Consider the following 13,921-nt stretch of genomic DNA (forward strand, 5'->3'; position numbering starts at 1 on the left):
GGGTTGGTGGGCGGAGCCTCCCGCCACCTTTCGCCTGGATAGAACCGGCTGAATTGCACCAGTGGTTGGTAAGAGACTCTGGCTTCCCAATTGACTTTGCTCCTCAGAAGGTCCCAAAACACGTGACTGTGGGACGCTGCAACCGTCATAAATATGAGTAACTGACTCATATTTATGATGGTTGCAGCGTCCCACAGTCACGTGCCAAGCACTTCAATTTTCATCACGGGGACTACGGGGAGACTGCAATAATCACGCGTGTGGAACAGGTTATCCTAAGTCACTTTTTTTTCAGTACTGTTGTAACTTTGAATGGCCACTAGATTAATTGTTGTAAGTTAAGGACTACCTATATGCATTTGAAGAGCCGAGGTGGCGCAGTGGTTAGGGTGCAGTACTGCAGGCCACTTCAACTGACTGTTATCTGCAGTTCAACGGTTGTAATCTCACCGGCTCAAGGTTGACTCAGCCTTCCATCCTTCCGAGGTGGGTGAAATGAGGACCCAGACTGTGGGGGCGATATGCTGACTCTGTAAACCGCTTAGAGAGGGCTGAAAGCCCTATGAAGCGGTATATAAGTCTAACTGCTATTGCTATTGCTATTTTAACCTGGGATAATGTTGGGTTTTTTTAATGTCTTTAATATTGGATATTGTACGGATCCAGCCTGCTCACTGTTACGAGAACCCAGATAATGGATGAATTATAAACAATAACATTACAAATCCATCTTGTAAACACTTCCATATTAGTGACTTATGCTGTCCTCAAATATCTGTTCTTATTGCAATTATTTTGCAATAGTTGGATGATTCTATAACAGGGGTCTCCAACCTTGGTGATTTTAAGCCTGGTGGACTTCAACTCTGTCTGGGGAAATCTGGGAGTTGAAGTCCGCCAGGCTTAAAGTTGCCAAGGAAACCACCTATGTATATGCCTGTGATTACTTTCTCCAGTTCTAAAGTCTTAACTGTTCTATCTTAAGCCTGTTTCCTCAGAGGACCCTAAGGAAAAATGTATTTGGACACTCCAAAGAGTTAGTCAGCAACATGTTACTCCAAGTGACCAATTAGATATCCATACAAATGTCAAAATGCTTCCTCCACATTCACGGTCTCTAATATTTGTTTGGTCACTTGTCACTTCTCAGATTGGTGGCAACATAATTAATAGCCATCTCTGTGAATCTGTGAAGCTTCTCTTAAAGCTATGCAGAGTGGTCTCTATCACCATTTGTTGATTTAGACAAAGTCAACATGGCCACTCACTTGATAGATGTGAGTGACCCTATGAGTGAGCCAGTTACTCCTGGATCCAATAATGATATTGTTTAATGGAAGAATACTACTCTATAAAGCCTTAATAAGGCCACAACTAGAATACAGTATCCGGTTTTGATTGCCACGATGTAAAAAAGATATTGAGACTCTGGCAAGAGTGCAGAGAAGAGCAAGAAAGATGATTAGGGGACTGGAGGCTAAAACATATGAAGAAAGATTGCAGGAACTGGGTATGTCTGGTTTAATGAAAAGAAGCACTAAGGGTGGCACGATAGCAGTCTTCCAATATTTGAGGGGCTGCCAGAGAGAGGAGGGGGTCAAGCTATTTTCAAGGCACCTGAAGGCCAGACAAGGAAAGAGCCGAGGTGGCGCAGTGGTTAAATGCAGCACTGCAGGCTACTTCAGCTGACTGCAGTTCTGCAGTTCGGCTGTTCAAATCTCACCGGCTCAGGGTTGACTCAGCCTTCCATCCTTCCGAGGTGGGTAAAATGAGGACCCGGATTGTTGTTGGGGGCAATATGCTGACTCTGTAAACCGCTTAGAGAGGGCTGAAAGCCCTATGAAGCGGTATATAAGTCTAACTGCTATTGCTATTGCTATAATGGATGGAAACTGAACAAGGAGAGATTCAACCTAGAAACAAGGAGGAATTTTCTAACAGTGAGAACAATCAACCCATGGAACAGAAGTTCCCTTCGGAAGTTGTGGGAATATTGTTATATATCATTTTGTATAACATATTGAAAGTGAATGTTAGAGGTTAAGATTAGATTTTGAAAAAGGATGATATTAGATATGCCCAAGAACAGTGTTACGACTATTAAAAGGATGTAGTAAACATTGATGAATTGAAAAATGACAGAATATGCGCTGAAATCAATATATAACAACCCTTGACTCTGTTCGTTTGTTTAATGTAGTAATGTTTATCTGTATTAATATTGGTTTTGTAATAAAATGAACATTGCTCTGACGCCACCCTGTCCATGCAATGATATTGGTGTATGTTTAAAAACAAAAAAACTTCACACACACACACATGCACATGACTTTCTTGTGAATCTTGCTAGAGATTAGCATTGTACTTCGCAGCGCTTGATTTTAAACCTTCCTATTAATTTTAATGTTTTTTTAAAAATGATAATTAAAAGTCTGATAAAGCAGAGGGACCTGTAGGCCCAAAGGAAGGAAAATATGCGCACCACATTATCTACTTCTAATATAAAATGTAGCTAGGCTGAAAGCTAAATCAGACTCACGGGATGAGGAATTTGAACAGGCACAGGAAAAAACTTTAAAATGCATGGAGAAGCCAGTGCTAAAGATGATGAATATCCTGTGATTTAAATAACCACATCAGCAGGGGTGGGGTTTTCTAAAGCAGTGTTTCTCAACCTTGGCAACTTGAAGATGTCCGGACTTCAACTCCCAGAATTCCCCAGCCAGCATTCGCTGGCTGGGGAATTCTGGGAGTTGAAGTCCGGACATCTTCAAGTTGCTAAGGTTGAGAAACACTGTTCTAAAGCAAGGCTCTTTTCTTTCCTTCTTTCAAAAAAGCAAATACTGTTACCAAAAGAGCACCAATTTCTTTACTTGGTTCTCTTTAAAACAAAAGAATGACTAATAACCTGTTTAAAAGGGGTGGGGTGGGGCAGGGGTGAATTCCGGCAGTCACTACTGCTGGTTTGTTCGTGGCCACGTCACATGTGTGCGCTTTGCATGCGCTTGAGGTGCACTATGCGCACATGCGCAGTGTAATAAAAATTGCTCTGTGCATGCACAGAACCAGTTTGGGGGCGTGGCAGGCCTGGGTGGCTGCCGGTTCCAGGAACCCACACCACGCCGCCAAACCACTACCGGTTCCATCCAACTGTTCCAAACCGGTAGGAACCCACCTCTGGGGTGGAGTGAATAATAGTAACCAAGAACTTGGATCTGATGTAAAAAGACCAAAGGGCTTGTTGGAAGAAATGTGCATCTGGGTTCCGTTCCAAGTGGGGGGGAAAGACACTGGAAATATGGAGGCTGATTGGAAAGATGGCTTAATGGTGGACAGGATCACTGAGCAGAAAAGTGGGGTGGGGGGAGATGCTGAGAGTGCCCTGGTTTTATGCCGTCTCTGGGTCCCACCCCAGAGCTTCCTGTTCCTGTGTAAGAAATGCATTCTGATTGGTTGTCAGACTCCCAGGGGGGTGGTCTTAGCTAACTTTGTAGGCTGTTTTGAGACCCAAGCTTGTTTGCCTTGCTGGCTGAGGTTATTTTCCCAGGTGCCTTGTGGTGAGTTTCTGTTTGCTAGATGGGTCTGCCGGAAGGGGGTAGATCTTTGTTATGTAGAATAGACTGGCTCAGGCCTTAATGGCCCATTGACAAAGGTGGGGGGGGGAGCTGAGTTTCTGCCTCCCTTTTAGAGGAAATATTCTGCCCTTTTAATACTTCCTAAGATATTTCATTTTCTAGCAGGGGGTGGGTGGGTTTTAACTTCCTGCAGGCTGTAATAATACAGCCATGCAATGGTTTTGATCGGTGGAGGTGGTACAGAGGAAAGTTAAGTCCCCCATGCTTTCTAGAACCTGGGAAACTCAAAGAGAAGAGCATTAAAAACCAGGCATGCTGGTTTGGGCTTTGCACCACCTGTTATTTTAATCAAGGTCTGGCAGCTGCACCCAATCGTTCAAGCCTTTATGTGCTCATTTACACTGGGTTGGTTTGTGCACGCTCCTTATTCTTTTCACTCTGGTGTGCTTAAAGAAAGGGTGGGGGGAAGCCTTTTCTCCTTCAAATGCCCTTGCACAGCTATTCAAAAGGACAGGCCGCATTTATCCATTGTTCTTTGAATGTGCTTTGGACAAGGCACCGTCATTCTTTTAGCGGCCAGCAAAATAAGGTAATATTATATGCGCCTAGGCACACTTCCTATGACAGATGTTTCTGTATTATTATCTGTAAGGTGGGGAGAAGCCGGCGTCACCAAACGCCGCCATCTAGTGGACGGATCCACAGATCGCACACAGCTGTCACAGCTTGTAAATCATGACCCCGGGGGATGGGGGGGGGGGCTCAGTGTGAGGTGTGAATTCAATCAACCATGGTTTGTTCAGCTAACATGATTAAGTAAAGCATGATTTATTGTGATGCACAAGCCCAGTCCAGCCCATAACACCTGTGGTGAGATTTGACCTGCCAATGATTTGGCAGGTTGTTTAGTCTTTTAAAAATTATATTGTCACATCCAAGGTTACAGTTTCTAGTGTAACTAAAAAAAAACCCTAAATGATCGTTGGGACAGTTAGGAATCAATTAGCTGCAATTAATATTTGTTCAGGATAGAAATGGATTCATCGGCCTTTTTGAAAAGTCTGAATGGAGAATCATACAGGGAATTATACATTTCTGGAAATTAAGGGCAATTATTTATCTTTGAAGATTATGTTTGTATGTATGTATGTATGTATGTATGTATGTATGTACGTATGTACGTATGTACATACGTACGTATTGCTATTACAAGAGCTGTGGTGGCACAAAGGTTGCAATGCAGTAACTCTGCTCATTGCCAGGAGTTCGATTCTGACCAGCTCAAGGTTGGCTCAGCCTTCCATTAAGTTAATGTAACTTTATTTTATTGTCATTGCACCTCATACAATGAAATTAAATGCCATCTTCAATATACATCATTCATAAGAAAACTATAAAAAAATAAAAATAAAACAAAACCACACATCATTCACATTCTACCTTCTGAGGTTGTTAAAATGCGGACCCAGGCAATATGCTGCCTCTGTAAACTGCTTAGGGAGGGCTGTAAAACACTCTGAAGTGGTGTATAAATCTAAGTGCTATTGCTATTGTGATTGCAAAGGTACCTGATGGTTTAGAAAAGCTGAATGTGAAATTGGGAGTAGTGCGTGGGGCAGGGGTGGGTTTCAACGGGTTCGCGGCGGTCCCTGCGAACCGGTTGGTCGGCGAACCCGGAAGTAAGTAACTTCCGGGAACGGCGAAGGGCCCACCCGCGCGCCCGCACTCCTTACCCGGTTTTGACGAGTTCTGCGCTTCCACGAATGCGCAGGACGCATACAGCGCCTGCGCGATCCTCCAGGAGCAGCTGAAGCATCGCACAGACGCTAGTACGCATGCGTGCGCGAGGATGCCGCCGGCCCCGTTCCAACCGAACCGGTTGGAACGGGGCGAGAAACCCACTCCTGGCGTGGGGTCAAAAGATGAAGATGGCACCCACAACTGTTGAAAGGAAGCCCCACACCCTTTCCATGTGTCTTATTGTGCAGGATGCACATAAAAAGGGATGCGACTTTGATCATACATTCACAGCTGGCTTCCTTGAGCCTCTGCTGACACCCTTGCATAAAATCATTAAAACAAAACTCACCTCCAATAAATCCATCTTCCTTCATTCTTCATTACAACAGAGTAAGAGGAGAGCTCTGCTTACACAACCCTTTGAGAAACAAGTTATAAAGGTAAAAGTAAAAGTTCCCCTTGCACATATGTGCTAGTTGTTTCTGGCTCTAGGGGGCAGTGCTCATCTCCGTTTCAAAGCCAAAGAGCCAGCACTGTCCAAAGACGTCTCTGTGATCATGTGGCCGGCATGACTAAACGCAGAAAGCACACAGAACTCTGTTACCTCCCCACCAAAGGTGGTCCCTATTTTTCTACTTGCATTTTTATGTGCTTTCGAACTGCTAGGTTGGCAGAAGCTGAGACAAGTAATGGGAGCTCACTCCGTTACGCGGCACTAGGGATTCGAAACTGCCGACCTTTCTGATCAACAAGCACAGCATCTTAGCCACTGAGCCACCGCGTCCCTCAAAACAAGTTATAGAGAGTGCTATTGAATTCTCTGGAGGTAAATTGTCCCCTAGTGGGGGGACTATTTTTAGCATCCCCATTTTGGCTGAATGATCCAGATAGGTCAGTTCTTGAAGTAGCAAGTTTTAAAAGTATTTGACAAGGTTTAGGAAAAACAGGACCCCTTCCCTCATTTAATGGCTAATAGCATTTTCCAACATCACCAGGCATATTGGAGTGAATTAAAACATACTATTTTATTACTCAGTCCTAAATGAACTCAACCCTGGAGGACAAGTGTTGGCTATGGTCCATGGGGGTCTCAAAGAGCTGGAGGCGACTGAGCAATTGAGATGGAATCCATACCATGTCAGAAAAAGGAACAGGAGATCTAATCTAATCTTGGAAGGAAAAGATCGAAGGGAAAGCTTGAGTAACTGAAGAATGAGAGGGGAGTTTATTACAGAACACACTGAACCAATAAATGATATATAGAAACTGCTGGGGACACTACCTTGAAGAACCTAGAGTCCTGATGCAAAAAACTTTTTTTAAAAATTGCATATTTAAGTGCTGCTTTCTGAAAGAAGTATAGTACTAACTATCCTATCTGTACTTTTTAAAATTATTGAACTTGAGAAGCATTACAACAAATGTTTTTGAAAAGCATTGGTTATTTGCAACTACACACACACACACACACACACACACACACACACACACACACTTGCAAATATATATACACATACATGCAGACACCAACATATATATTTGATATAGATAGATGTACATAGATATAGAAGATAGATAGAGAGATACCGGTAGATAGATAGATAGGTAGGTAGGTAGGTAGGTAGGTAGGTAGGTAGGTAGGTAGGTAGGTAGGTAGATAGATAGATAGATAGATAGATAGATAGATAGATAGATAGATAGATAGATAGATAGATAGATAGATAGATATAGAGATATAGAGATATAGAGATATAGAGATATAGAGATATAGAGATATAGAGATATAGAGATATAGAGATATAGAGATAGACAGACAGATAGACAGAGATAGAGTGAGTAGATAGAGATAGAGAGTTATTATAGATAGATTAGATATAGATACATATAGATATAGAGTAGGTAGGTAGGTAGGTAGGTAGGTAGGTAGGTAGGTAGATTAGATAGAGATAGAGATATAGGATAGATGATAGGTAGGTAGGTAGGTAGGTAGGTAGGTAGGTAGGTAGGTAGGTAGGTAGGTAGGTAGATGATAGATAGACAGACAGAGACAGACAGACAGACAGTCAGACAGACAGAGTGAGTAGATAGAGACAGAGAGTTATTATAGATAGATTAGATATAGATACATATAGATATAGAGTAGGTAGGTAGGTAGGTAGATTAGATAGAGATAGAGATATAGGGTAGATGATAGATGGATAGGTAGGTAGGTAGATGATAGATAGATAGATAGATAGATAGATAGATAGATAGATAGATAGATAGATAGATGGATGATAGGTAGGTAGGTAGGTAGGTAGGTAGGTAGGTAGGTAGATGATAGATAGATAGATAGATAGATAGATAGATAGATAGATAGATAGACAGACAGAGATAGATAGAGTGAGTAGATAGAGATAGAGAGTTATTATAGATTAGATATAGATACATATAAATATAGAGTAGGTAGGTAGGTAGATTAGATAGAGATAGAGATAAAGATATAGGGTAGATGATGATGATAGATAGATAGATAGATAGATAGATAGATAGATAGATAGATAGATAGATAGACAGACAGACAGACACATACATACATACATACATACATACATACATACATACATATTACACACAGAGACACCACATACACACACACATGCATGCATAAATACATATAGAGACAGACACCACATATATACTGATATACTCGTAGACACATACATGAGAGCCAGTTTATTATAGTGGTTAAAGTTATAAACTGTGAGAAGAAGAGTTCTAATCTTGCCTTGGGTGGCCTGGGGCCTCTTTCTCTCAGCCCTAGGAAGGAGGCCGTGGAAAACCACTTCTGAAAATCTTGCCAAGAAAGCTGCAAGCATTAGTCCATGAGCCAACACTGAGTGGAAGGCAGATAATAACTTAAATAGAAGAAATATCCTTGTGTGTAATTTAATTTAAGGGGAGCTAATGGACTCTAGTCAGGCACAGAGACATGCTGATCCCATCCTAGTCTATTTTTAAATCCGCATCTTGTAACTATATACGATGCATTCAACATGTGTGGTTTCTTTTCAGCCTACATTTTGCACAAATGCAATGTATATCCAGAAATGCACATTAACAAAATCTCGTCAATTTTAGGTATTTTATAGGATGGCGTATACAAAAGGCGAAGGATGTTTTCAAGGTTATTAATACATAACCACAGTTGTGGAAATCATAGTCATTGTTTACAAAGGATGATGTTGTTCTCCCCCCTCCCCAAAATTACTTTTATTCGGCATATGAGGATTTAATGATACTATTTTTGGAACGCCATTATGAAAATATTTCAAAACCCTAAAAGAAAACCTAGGTCATTTACCATAGATTATGTAATTAATAACAAGGATGGTTAACTATAGTATATTTTAATATGAGACAAATAAACAGCCCTTCAAACTTCATTATAACTAAACAGAGAAATCCCATTCAGCTACACAACAGACCCACAACCTTTCTGCTAAATGAAATGGTAAATGAACACACACACTTACTTACTTTGGAACGGTGTTGGTAGAAGGGCATGTGTGGTTCGTTCTTTTGCTGTACTATTCCTCTTTGACAAGTTGTAAATAATTCTCACTCCTAGCCAAGAAGGCTGAAAGTATCAATGTTGTTTTGCCGGGTGCGATCATGTCACTGCATGTCGTAAAGGGTAGACGATTTAATCACAACACAGCAGGTGATCCATCCTGAGGAGAACTTGATCGGATTCTTTAAGTCCATCCCTTTATATAACATCTTTCCTTATTCAATTTAAAAAAAAAAAAAACACACCATTTTTTTAAAAAAAGAAGAAAATCTGTTAAGCATTATTAATTTTTTGGACTCAAGTAATTTAATTCATATATGTGTTTTCCATATCTGATTTCTTGAATAGCAATGGAAAACCATTAATTCCTTCCGCATCTCTGGTTGCCTATGTTGGGCCTCACATTTTATTTAGAAAAGTTTGAGGAGGAGGAGGAGGAGGAGAGGGATCAATGGGAAATACTGCTAATTCAGGAAGTGAGAGGGTCTTAACTGCTACCAGCAGCTATGAATACACTCGTAAATCTTTAAAGAGACCAGCAGGGAAATCTGGGTGAGCGTTTGGAGAATCTGTTGAGACAATGCAGAGACAAGGAATAATTTGGAAAATGTATAGAGCAGTAAAATACAACATATCTATTTATTAGATTTGTATGCTGCCCAACATGCCTAGGGTGACTTTGGGTGGCTTGGAAACATTAAAAGCCAGTAAACATTAAAACAAATAATAATAATAATAACAACAACAATAATAACAACAACAATAATAATAACAACAACAACAACAATAACAACAACAACAACTCCGCCATTGCTGGTCCCAAGCCCGGATGAGAAAGGAGGAGGGTTGGGGTCAGGTTGGCAACTGGCCCCATAAAAAAACCCCGCCAACCCAATACAATATGGTGAAAGAAACGAATACAAATTTTATACCGCATCGGTCGTCGCGCAGGTTAACAAGGCCGTGGCGGATGTTGGGGTCCCTGGACATCCGTCGACAAGTGGGCTACAAGTGGACCAGCCAACAAAACGACAAAAATATAGTGCAGATGAAAACCGTGCCATAATGGCCTGTTACTACAACTCAGAGCCAGAAAAAAGACGTTATTTAAAGCGAATATATGAATTATGGAAAGAACAATATCCAGATTCAAATGTTAGTGAACAACGACTAGCAGATCAAAGGTGATTTATTATACAGAATAAAGTGTTTAGTGAAGTTGAACTTGAGGAAATTCAGGCAAATTGCAAAACCAAAAAAACAATATCACAAGGGGAAATAACTGATATTCAAGACACAACTAAAGACATTATAGTAGAACTCCCAGAAGAAGCTCTCGGGGAGGAAATAACGCCACCACCACCAGAACCAGTTATCACTGAACCAACTGATGAACTAACTCAAAAACAAAAAGAATTGAAGGATAAGATCATGGAGCATTTTCTGCTTAATGAGGAAAGGCAACATTTACCATCACTAAAAACTGTGCCTAAGAAAATTTTGCCCCCTATCATGAAAATGGTTAATGCAGTGTTTTCAACAATTGAATCGGGATCCATCTTGGAAACGAACCAGTTAATGGTTGTCGACGGATGTCCAGGGACCCCAACATCCGCCGTGGCCCTTGTTAACGCGCACGACGACCGATGCGGTATAAAATTTGTATTCGTTTCTTTCACCATATTATATGGGTTGGTGGGGTTTTTTTATGGGGCCAATTGCCAACCTGACCCCAACCCTCCTCCTTTCACATCCGGGCTTGGGACCGGCAACGGCGGAGTTGTTGTTGTTGTTTTGTTGTTGTTGTTGTTATTGGTGTTGTTGTTGTTAATCTTTGGTGAGATTCACAATCTTTGGGGCTGGCTGATAGCTCAACAGCTCGAGTCCTAACCAAAGACCTAGGAACTGTTAAGGTAACGTCGGAGGATATAAGCTGTTCCAAGTAGGGTGGTTTTTTGTAGAATCAGAATGTTCAAGTCTGATAAATTTAAAATTTCCAAATAGCGAGGTAGCCCTTTGGGTATTGCTCCAAGGACTCCAATTACAATCGGGACAACACATGATTTCTTTTTCCACAGTCGCTCAATTTCAATTTGCAAATCCCGGTACTTTGTGATTTTTTCTTGCTGTTTATCTTCAATTTGTGCATCTCCAGGTATTGCAATATCAATGAACCATACTTTTTTCTTTTCAACTATTGTTATGTTACTCACTATGCTGGGTTAATCCAATTATAGTGATTGACTTCTAATGGGAACAATGGCTGGTTCACATAACATGCTTCATCAGGTCACTTTAACACCAAGTATTGCTAAGTGAGACCATACTAAGTGAATTTTGCCCAATTTTATGACCTTTCTTGCCACAGTTGTTAAGTGAATCACTGTAGTTAAGTTAGTAACAGGGGTGAAATCAACTTTACAAGTCCTGTAAAGTGGAAAAAAACAAAATGAGATTTCTTCCAACAACTGGTTCTCCAAACTGCTTAGACAGTTAACAACCGATTCTCCCAAATAGGTGCTAACTGGCTGAATCCCACCACTGCATTGACCATATCACGATCAGTCAACTACAAAAGGCAGCCATGCTTAGTTATGACAATACCTCTAAGGCAGGGGCTCTCAATCCCTGGGCCATGGATCAACACTGGCCCGCAGCTCTCCAGGAACCCACCTGTGCCAGCAAGTGAAGCACCATCCAGGCAGCACACAAAACCATGCCCCCTCTCCCCAATCCATGGAAAAAATGCCCTCCACAGAACCGGTCCCTGGCACCCAAAAGGTTGGAGGCCACTGATCTAACACCATCAAACATCCACATCTGCCTATCCCAGAACTTTGAGAAGGACTCAATAGGTGTCCTTTGAATGCCAGATACAACCTGAGCCTCTGCTGATTGTGTGATGCAACATAATTTGCAATGAGAAGATCAGGAGGAAGGGCACAAGATGCACCTGGGGAGAGTAGGATCTTTTCAAGATCAGAGAAGTGGGAGTGAATCTCAGCTTGGGGTATCTGACGCTCCAAAGAGCTGTTGGAAGAAATGTCCTTCTGAGTTCAGTTCCAAGTGGGGAAAAAGACACTGGAGACATGGAGACTGCTTGGAAAGATGGTTTTAATGGTGGACAGGATCACATGGTTTCAGTTCCTGAACAGGAAAGGGGGATCACATGCTTTCAAATGTTAGGTAAAGCAGAAAAAGAGAGCTAGATGCGGAAAGTCCCTTGTTTTATGCCCTCTCTGGGCTTTGATCTTGATCTTGTATTCTGATTGGTTGTGAGACTGGCATGGGGCCATATATGGGCAGCTCTGTAGGCTGTGAGTCCATGTTTGGTTGAGCATTGCTTCTTCCCAGGTGCCCTGTGGTGAGATGGGTAAAGGGCTAATACTATCATGCCTTAATCCCATCACTCTCGAACTGGGGGGAGATCTTTGTTATGTAGAATAGACTTGTCCAGTCTTTTTAATGGCCCATTGACAAAGGTGGGGGCTACTAAGAGTGAGTCTGCTTCCTGCCTAAAAAACATGTTTCTCCATTTCTTATCCAGGGAAATATAATATTCTGCCTTATCAATATTTCCCAGGATATTTCATATTTCTAGGAGAGGGGTGGGTTTTAACCTCCTACAGGGCAAGAGGAACAAACAAACAAATATAGGAACAAACATATGATATACAATCATAGTTTGACTGAGATTCATATATAGCTGTTGTTGGGCCAACTTCACAATCTTACCATTCTTGATGGTTATCAGCTAGTTGGCTAAGATTAGGTTTTGCAGCTGTTAGGCTTGTTCTCATTGCATGGCACTGATGCTACACCCATCCTATTGTCTAACCAATAAAACAGGAAGTCCTCAACTTACAACAGATCATTTAGTGACTGCTCAAAGTCACAACGGCAGTGAAAATAGTGACTTATGACCGTTTTTCATAATTACATTTCCAGCATCCTCATGATCATGTGATCAGATGCTTGGTAGCTGGTTCATATTTATGACCATTGCTGTGTCTCAAGGTCATGTGATCTCCTTTTGTGACCTTCTGACAAGCAAAGTCAATGGGGAAGCTATTTTTACTTAAACAACCAGGTTACTAATTTATCAATTGCATTGATTCTGTTGTAGCCTGCCAGCAGCCAGCAGAGCTGGCAGCAGATTCGAACAGTGAGGAGGTTGGGGAGGAACATGGGCCAGTCCTGGAGTCTGGGGAAGGCTCTGATGAGGGCTCTGTGTCGGAGGCAGAGAGGGGGACTGAGCCATATGCCAGTTATCAGCTGCCTTTAGAGTCAAACATCAGTGAGGCAGATGAACAGCTGGAGCCTGTTCCCAGTGTGCGCATGCACACAGTTGCCAGATGAAGGGAACAGCTAAAGAACAGGGGTCAACTTGGGAGTAAGGCCATAAGTGGAGGATGAATAGCCCCTCCCAGAGGAAATAAAAGAGGAGAGAAAGGGGAGTGGAGTTTGCAGGAGACAATTAGTTTGCTTCATTGGCTCATGATTCTGAGACTCCTTGCCAAGTTTTGCAGAATATCGGCCTGGCAGCTCTCCAAGCCAGATAAGGTCTGTGACTGTAAATCCTCCCTTGAAAGACTTTGTTGGATGTGAATGAGCAGATTTCAACAATAAATTAATAAAAGGAGTTTTTGTTGGGACAAGGAGTTTGCTTCATGCTCTTAGGAAGCCTAGGTCAGAACAGATTCACTTAACAACTGTGGCAAGAATGGTGAAATGGGGCAAAACTCACTTAACAAATGTCTCAATTAACACCATTAATTTTGGGTTCAATTGTGCTCGTAAATCGAGGACTACCTGTACTTGGGGGAAATTTGACCCTGAAGTGGAAAAAAAACCCCAAATGTTAGTTTTTCTACAATAAGAAAATAGTGTTTTGAGGTTGTGTAACTTTTCTCACAATCTTTCTCCCTAATGCTGTTATTAGCTTTCTTGGAACAGGGCTGAAGAAATCTCTTCTACCTCATTCAATAAGGACACCCAGAAGGGCCTATCTTACGAGAAGGAATGTTTTAAAATTCATTCTAAAACACATCGG

General features: G+C 41.7%; 1 protein-coding gene across 1 annotated transcript in view; it reads right to left on the bottom strand.

The window, feature by feature from the left end:
* Window positions 1-8,893, bottom strand: part of ALPK2 (alpha kinase 2) — an 89,886-nt gene extending 80,993 nt beyond the window's left edge. The window contains exon 1 of the mRNA XM_087715364.1: window positions 8,835-8,893. The gene's annotated coding sequence lies outside the window, so the exon portion shown is untranslated. The remainder of the gene's footprint in view (window positions 1-8,834) is intronic.
* Between the last annotated feature and the right edge of the window lie 5,028 nt (window positions 8,894-13,921).

The sequence above is a fragment of the Thamnophis sirtalis genome, unplaced genomic scaffold (genome assembly GCF_051295495.1).
Source record: "Thamnophis sirtalis isolate CommonGarterSnake01/CBP01778 unplaced genomic scaffold, rThaSir2_p1.2 scaffold_5, whole genome shotgun sequence".
In the NCBI taxonomy this organism is placed as follows: Eukaryota; Metazoa; Chordata; class Lepidosauria; order Squamata; family Natricidae; genus Thamnophis; species Thamnophis sirtalis.